An 8,234-nucleotide genomic window follows, 5' to 3' on the forward strand; every position below is an offset into this window, starting at 1 on the left:
GGAGGGAGCAGGGGATTATCAAGGTTGGTGGAGTATGATGGACATCGTTATCCAAAGTATAAGTATGAAGACACGAATTGGTGTGAATATACTTTATATACAACCAGAGATATGAAAAATTGTGCTCTATATTTGTAATAAGAATTCTAATAAATTCCACTGTCATTTATTTTTTAAAAAAATCAACAAAAAATGATAATATTTTTTTAAAAAGGTATGAAACAATAGAGCCAGGTATGGTGGTACAGACTTGTAATTTCAGCTACTTGGGAGGCTACTTGGGAGGCAGGAGGATCACAAATTCAAGGCCAGCCCGGGCTACTAGTGAGACTCTGTCTCAAAATAAAACAGAGAAGGGGCTGTGGATCTAGCTCAGACATAGAGCACTTGAAGAGCACGTGGGAAACCCTAAGTTCAATTTCCAGTACCAAAAAAAAAAGTGTTAAAAAGATATGTGTATGTTGCCTGTGCACATAAGATACAAGTTGATGATCAAGAAAAGTTGAGAACAACCTAAAAATGAATGAGTGCTGAGGGCCATTATCAAGTAGGAATGACGCATCGAAATTTCCTTGCCAGCGTACCCCATGTTAATTTCGCTGTTGACCTTGCATGTGTGTTTGAGAAAGGTGACCCTGCTCAAGGACCAGGGTGGATCCAGGATTAGGGTGTGTCCTGCAGTTTGAGGAAGTATCCCACTCTGAGGAAGTATCCGGGTCCTTGGGTTAAGGGCGTTCCCAGTTTAAGACCTTGGGTTTTAGGGAAGTTCGATGTTGAGGATTATTGCTGCTGGAATTAGGGCGTTCCTGCTATCTGAGCTCCCTTTGAGTTCTCGTGAGATTCAGAGAGTATTTTTGGGAAGAAAGCCTCGTGGAGTAGGTGAATTGTGTGGCAGCAGAACTGGGATTGCCCCAGAACGTGTGTGGAGGCCGGTGTGAGTTCGGGAATAAAGATTTGCTGTTTGAATCTACAAAGCTGTGTGGTGGCTCGTGATTCTGTGCCCAGCCAAGACTGCGGCAAATGAGTTATTGATTTAGTAAATTGTCATACAGCCACACCATGAAAAACTGTATATAAATGAGAAAAAACATAAGAAAATCTTACAATAATAGAAGGTTTAATGTATGTTAAGTGAAAATGCCTATAATAATAGCAATAATAATGACCATAATAAAAAGCTAATACTATATGATTTTGACTATATAACAGTTTTGGAAATGTGAAACTATGGAAATAGTAAGATCAGTGGGTGCTAAGGGTTAGAGAGGAAGGAGGGATAAATAGGTGGAGCACAGAGGAATTTTAGGGCAGTGAAACACTCCAGCATGGTAAGTACAGTAGTAAGGATTATTTGCCAATCCCAGGGTATAACAGCAAGAGTGAACCCTAATATAGACTATGGACTTTGAATGATAAAGATGTGCCAATGCCGATTGGTGAACTATAGCAAAGGTACAACTCTAATGGGAAGTATCGATAGCAGGGGGTTCAGGGGATATTTGGGACTGTATACTTTTTACTCACTTTTGCTATGAACCTAAAACTACTCTAAAAATATAGTTTATTAATAACATAAAGTTAATATTTATTGAGAACTTATTTTTAGTAGCATGCCAAGTCCTTTACAAGCATTATTTCACAAGGAATCTGAGCTGTAAGGAGGTTAAATATGTTGTCCAGGATATTAGGAAGGTCAGAGCTGGGTCCCAAAGCCAGATATACCTAGTTTCCAAGCCCAAGCTTAGAGTCTCAGAGTGCCTAGGACTTAATAAACTCCCAAGGTCAAGTCTAAGTGTAAACTTCCAAAGTCTGGATGCCCAAAATATAGAATAATCCAATTTCTAGAAGAAATACCTAGTAAATGCATAGAAAAAAAATAGAGTATTGACCAAATTGTTAACATCTTCTATCTGCTGAAGTGGAGACTAATGTTTTATTATATTCTGTTTATTTCTACATTTGTAATTTTGTAATAACATTTACTGGTTTTTAATAAGGAAAGTCAATAACATTATGCTTGCTTTCTGAAAGTTGATTGTAAAATAGCACTCCAAAATGACTGGCATGTCTCTGAGTGCAGAGACTCCCAAATGCCAGCCTATGAACTTATCATGTCATGATTATTTTATTGCAACACATCTATTTTTTTTTTTTTTTTTTGGCCCCAAGTGTCTCATCCTAACCAGTACGGTATACCTGGGATGGAGCTTAGGAATTTACATCTTTAAAAAGCTCCTCAGGTGATTCTGATACCCAGCCAGGTTTGGGAATCACTGTCTAAGGAAATGTGATTTATGTAGATCCAAAGAAGAGAGAAAGAGTGCACCTTATGGTATGTTAACTCTTTTAAAATTTTATTTTAGAAGTGGTGTCACGGAGAAAAGTTGCTTTATCAACATTACATGACTTGATCATTGAAAAGATGCTCACAACCTTATTTCCTGAAATTGGTAATAGTTCATAAATAACTTGGAATGGAGGGTGTTTGTAAGGTTTGAGGGAGAGAAAATGTTTGTAAGGTTTTATACCTGAATAATTAAAATGCAGTGGCATCAGTGCAGGGATAGACATCAAAACCAATGGAGCATAATAAAGAGCACAGCCATGTGTGGTGGTGCATGCCTGTAATCCCAGCGGCTTGGGAGGCTGAGGCAAGAGGATCAAAAGTTCAAAGCCAGCCTCAGCAAAAGCAGGGCACTAAGCAACTCAGTGAAACCTTGTCTCTAAATAAAATACAGCATAGGGTTGGGAATGTGGCTCAGTGGTCAAGTGTCCCTGAGTTCAATCCCTGGTACCAAAAAAATTTTATTTAAATAAAAAATTTAAAAAAATAAAGACCACAGAAACATAACTAAGCACAGGTGGGCTGTTGGCCTATTGCAGGGTGGCCACAGATCAACGGAGAAGATGGCATTGGGCAGTGAGCTATCTCACACTGTTAAGAATTAATCTGTTAAGATTAATTCTTAACAGAGTTCCTGGTACTTATTGGGCATTCAGACTTTTGTTTTAATAGAGTAATAGCTTAAAAAACAAAACAAAATAAATCCCGGATTCCCCTTCGTTAGCTGGTCTCTTTGGGTAGAGGAATCACCTTTACAAACCTCCTCCCCCACCTTCCATCCAGTGCTCTTATTCCCCCTGGGTTCTCTCCATGGTTGTCTTCCCGTTTCTTTAGTTTCTTCCTACCCTCCTGGATGGTCTCATCCATTCTCATGACAAAGACAAAAAGAAACCCCAAATATTTTCTTTCCAAAAGAAGCTTTTTTTTTTTTTCCAAATTCCAAACACACATTCTAAAGCTTAAGGGATCAGAATGGCACCTGACATAACTTGTTTTCATCTCTCAACACTTTCCCTACTGAAATTACAATTTAAATTAATGAACTCCCTACCCAACAATTGTCCCAAGGTAGAAATTTGTTAGTCATACTTAACTTTGTATTTTCCCTGTAATCTGTTCAGTTATACCTAAAATACATTTCTTGACAATACTCCATCTCCATTACCTTTGCCTTAGTTCAAGTCCCCACCACTCTCACCCTATAACTGCAAATCTCCTATCTCATCTCCCTATTTTCCACCTTTCCCTGGTCCCGTTTATTCATCATATTCCAATGTGGAGTGATTTAAATAGAGTTGGTTAAAAAACATCAAGTTATGCCTACCGCTTCCCCTCTTAAAGAACCAGTGGCTTACGAAAGTCTACATAACTAAGTCCAAAAGACAATAATAACAGAACTAGCATACGAATGCCGATTTTATAGGTGAACTAAATGAGGTTCTAAGATGTTTCACGTATTTTTCAAGGTGATTTACAAGTAGCAAAGCTGGGATTTGAACCCAGACTGAATTTATCTCTGAGGGAGGAAATTTATAATAAGAAGAGCTGTTTGAAAATAAAACATTTACAACAAAATGTCAAAAGCTCTGGATCAGTGGAAGCAATCAAGCAGATTGCTTGATTTGTCCAAAGGTACAAAGAAAAGAATTTCCATAGCATTGTGGAACGGTTTAACTTAAGGATACATAGGAGTTTTTCCTAGTAAATTGTTTGCATCTCCAAGTGATTAAAAGGATGCAATGTATTTTAAGAGAGAAGGATTTAAGCCTTGCATTTTGGTGTACACCTATAATACCAGTTACTTGGAGGCTGAAGCAAGAGGATAACAAGTTTGAAGACATCTTAGTAAAGCTCTGTCTCAAAATAAAAAATTAAAAAGGGCTAAGGATGTAGCTCAGTGGCAGAAAATTTCTGGGTTCAATTCCCAGTACAGAAAGAAAGAAAGAAAGAAAGAAAGAAAGAAAGAAAGAACGAACGAACTTGGCAAGTGTGGAAGTTATTCAAAAAACAATAATGTTAATGTTTACCATTTTGCTTATTTCCTGAAGTCTTTGTACCTTTACTTAGATAACAAATATTTGTGGTCTTTAATTAAGGGCAACTCTCAGAATCAAAATTTAATAAGTAATCCTTGTTTGATAATATCATGTTATCGAGGAATAAGATCTTTGCTCCTCTGTTTCATGTAGTTAGACTTTCATAATGACCCTTTGTAAAGGATAAACCAGGTCTAAAATGGATTAGCCTTCTTGTTTCTCTGTGTGAAAAGCAATGAGTGAAGCATATGTAATTCATTTCCATTGTTTTTCATGAGTCTTTTTTTCTTTAGGAATATTTTATTGATACATAATAAATCTACATAGTTATGTGATATAGTGTGATAATTTGACATATATACACTATGTACAATAAACAAATCAGGGTAATTAGCATTTCCACCTCCTTAAACTGTTCTCATTTGTGTCAGGGTGCCTCAAATACCTCTCTTCTAGTTCTTTGTAAAACATTAAAAATAAATTGTGAAAAATAGCCTATATAGGCTAAAATACATTAGAAAATTTATGCTTTCTAAGTAATTGCATTTTTGTTACTGTTGTCCAACCTCCCTTTATTCAAACCCCTCACTCTTTTTGTTGACACAAGTCAAAGAAAATGCATTAAAGAGAACGTCAACTCTGAAGGTATAAATTTGTTACCTCCACTGATCAATACTTGCTGCCATCTGCTGGTCAAAAGAGAAAACTGCAGGTAACCGACATCACTATGGTCAGGTTTGTGGTAGGGTTTTTATAAAGGACAGGGAAGGATTAATAATCCAGAACTGTGCTTTTTTAAAATTTGTGCATTAAAATTATACATAATAGTGTGATTAGTTATTCCATCTCTAAACATATGAATAACACTTTGATCAATTTCCCTCCCCAGTATCTCCCCTTTCCCTCCCCCATCTATTTGCTCTATTGATCTCCCTTCTATTATTATTATTATTATTATTATTATTATTATTACTATTGAAGTAAAATTATACATAATAAGTATTCATTGTGGTATATTCATAAGTGGACAAAGCATAGTTTGGTAGATTTAGTTTCTCAGAACTTCCTCATTTCCTCACCCCCATTCCTCCCTTTGGATTCCCTCTCTCTAACCTATTGGTCTCTCCTTTATTTTCACGAGATCAAATATTTTTAATTCCTATTCTTTTTTTCTCTGTACAATTTCCATGCATGAAAGAAAACATTCAGCCTTTAACTTTCTGGGTCTGGCTTATTTCAGTTAGCATGATATTCTTCAGTTTTATCCATTTACTAGCAAATTACATAATTTCATTCTTCTTTATGGCTGAATAAAACTCCATTATATATACATAACAGATGAATGGATAAAGAAAATGTGTTATCCATTCATCTGTTAACAGGCACCTAGGCTAGTTCTATAACTTGACTATAACTTGTTCTATAATTTGATCCTGAACCAATGTGAGAATGGAGGTCCAGGGCTCAACATGAAGAAAAATAAAAAAACCTAAATCTCTTATGATCATGGAGCTAATATACCATCTTTGGACTGCATCTAGTACACTCTCCTTTAGAGAAAAATCAAACTTTATCATATTTACGTCCTTTATTTGGGTTTTCAGCTAAATTTAATCTTAATATATCTTTAACAAAACTGGAATGAGAGAGAAACTGAAAAGATTATGTGCTTCAAGAAAAACAGGGTGATTTTATAAAAATAATGTCGGTTTCATTATATTTAACATGCAAAAGATATGTACTTTCACACCTAACTAGTTTCCCTCATTTACTGTCACTTGCCTGGTCTATGGATGCATTTGAGTCCATGATTCTTGCCCCAGATTCCCTAAAGAAGACTCTTCTTACAAAGTCATGATATAGGGATGGGGTTGGCGCTCAGTGGTAGAGTGCTTGCCTAGTATATGTGAGGCACTGGGTTTGATCCTCAGCACCACATAAAAAATAAATAAACCAATAAAAATAAAGTTATAATTTTTTTTAAAAGTCATGATACATGATAAGAAGTAAGCATTAGGTAAGATCAATTAATATTTTTAACTCAGTCTCCCAAACTTATTGAATATGGAAATACTTTCTAAAATGAATCTCTTATTAATATTCTACAGAACTAATAATGTTCTATAGGAAACACTTGAGGCAAAGCTGTTCTAATGATGGTTTGTTGCCTTTTGCTATTAGTAACTTCACATTTCAACATTTGACCAAGAAATTATCTATGCTTTTTAATTTTTTTTTAGTTGTAGTTGGACACAATACCTTTATTTTATTTATTTACTTTTATGTGGTGCTGAGGATCAAACCCAGGGCCTTGCATGTGCTAGGTGAGAGCTCTATTGCTGAGCCACAACCCCAGCCCATGATCTATGCTTTTTTAAGATGCAGAGAAATTTTAGGAATACTATACTATTTAATTTTCTGTACCAAACTAATCTAATACTCTTTTTAAAATTTAAGGATCCTATTTTCTGGTCTTATAACAGTGTACTTGAAAAACCCTAAAAAAATCAATGAGGAAACTAAGTAAGTAAAACAATAAGAGTTGGGCAGGTACCAAAAAATTAACGTGTAAAAATTAAGGGACTTTATTTATATTCACAAATATCAACCAACAAGAAGATGTTATGGATAAGACAAAACTACTTATAATAGCAACCCCCCAAAAAGATAAAATATTTAGGGATAAATTACACAAAAAATGTTCAACACCTATATGAAGACAATAATAAAATTCTTCTGAAAGGCACAAAGTAGATGTATTTGATAGGAAAAATAAATCATCACATACTTTATTATATCTCTTAAATTCCTTTTTTATTCTTGCACATTTTCTCATCCCAACTGTCTCCTTTTTAGGGCACCATCACCCGCTTCCTTTTTATAAGAAAAAAAATCTTAATAATTTTTCTAAATCTGCTTTTTGTCTTCCTATCTCCAGCCTTAACCCCACACAACCTATTATCATTCCTGTCTTCTAGTTGATTATTATGGTTTAGATCTAGAATGTCCCCTAAAGTTTCTTGTGTCGAAGGCTTGGTCTCCAATGCAGTAATGTTTAGGGGATTTATCTTGAGAGCTTTGACCTCAGTGGATTAATCCATTGGTGTGAGAGGCCATCCTTGCACAGGATTGAGTTACCTCCCCAGCTGAGAGGCGCTTAGACACTTTTCTATGTGTTAGAGTTTTCCCCATCCTTCTCGGGTCCGAGGGCTTGTCCATGTGAAGGCGTGCCTGACCACAGCCCTCAAAGATCCAATCATCTCACCTGACCTTGGAGCACTGCCCCCTTAACCTTCATTGGATGGGATTTTCCCCAGAATTTTTTGTTCCCCAATAAAAGCCCTCTCCCTGGCATGCTCACCCTGTCTTGCTAGCCTCTTCAGTAAACCTTGCTACTTCCTTGGGTAGCTTGAGGCTGGGGGTTTGAGGAGCCGTCCTGGAGCTAGTTTAAAGGAAATTGGAGTCTGTGTCTTTAATTTAAACTCCCTTAGGATTTTCCCACTTAGCCAAACCGTTCATACATTCATACTGTTCATACCATCTGCACTGGCCGCGGACTAAACATTGGTGAATTAATAATTTTATGGCATTGATGGGACATGGTTGAACCTGTAGGAAGTGTTGTCTAGATGGAAGAAGTAGGTCACTGAGAGTATTTGCTGGGAGGGTGTATGTTGCCCCTGGTCCCTTCCTCCCCACTACTATCTCTGCTAGTGACTATTATGAATTGGGCAGCTTTCTTCTGTGTTAGGATGGCCTTAGGCCTGAGCCTAAGCAACTCCATTTTAAAAACTCCAATTTGAAACCTGCAGTTTCACCAGGCACACCCACAGAGCCCTCCAGTATGGCCTCAG

Source organism: Spermophilus citellus (genome assembly GCF_964194105.1).
Source record: "Spermophilus citellus genome assembly, chromosome: 2".
In the NCBI taxonomy this organism is placed as follows: domain Eukaryota; kingdom Metazoa; phylum Chordata; class Mammalia; order Rodentia; family Sciuridae; genus Spermophilus; species Spermophilus citellus.